The following is a 551-nucleotide window of genomic DNA, read 5'->3' on the forward strand; positions in this document are numbered from 1 at the left end:
TCTTGTGGGTAAATACCAAGTAGAGGAATTGCTGGATCAAATGGTATTTCTATTTTCAACCTTCTGAGGGAGCCCATATTGCTTTCCAGAGAGGTTGGACCATTTTGCAGTTCCACCAGCAAGGAGTGTCCCAGTCTTTCCACATCCCCGCCAGCATTTATTGTCCTCAACTTTTTAAATCTTTGCTGTTATTGCTGGTTTGAGATGGTATCTCATTGTTGTTTTGAGTTGCACTCCCCCCCTCCCCCCAATTTTGGGTAGCCAATGTCTAAGTTGCCCATCCCTGTCAAACCTGTGTGCCGAGGGGTGGGAGTGATCCTCGCTGAAAACATTTGTTCCCTTTTCTGAGCTACTACATCCTTAAGTATAGGTAAAATTCATCAAATTGTAGCAGGTTACTATTTTTTTTCCCTTCTTCTTTCTTCTTCTAGTTGAGTTCTGATCATCTAGCCATCAAAACCAGGTCAAGTGGGTACTATCTGCAAGTATGGGTGTTCTTGTGCATCTCCCCTCACTTCATATCAGCTGGATGCTTCACTCTCCACTCTAGT

This window comes from Chrysochloris asiatica, unplaced genomic scaffold (genome assembly GCF_000296735.1).
Source record: "Chrysochloris asiatica unplaced genomic scaffold, ChrAsi1.0 scaffold00022, whole genome shotgun sequence".
Classification (NCBI taxonomy): domain Eukaryota; kingdom Metazoa; phylum Chordata; class Mammalia; order Afrosoricida; family Chrysochloridae; genus Chrysochloris; species Chrysochloris asiatica.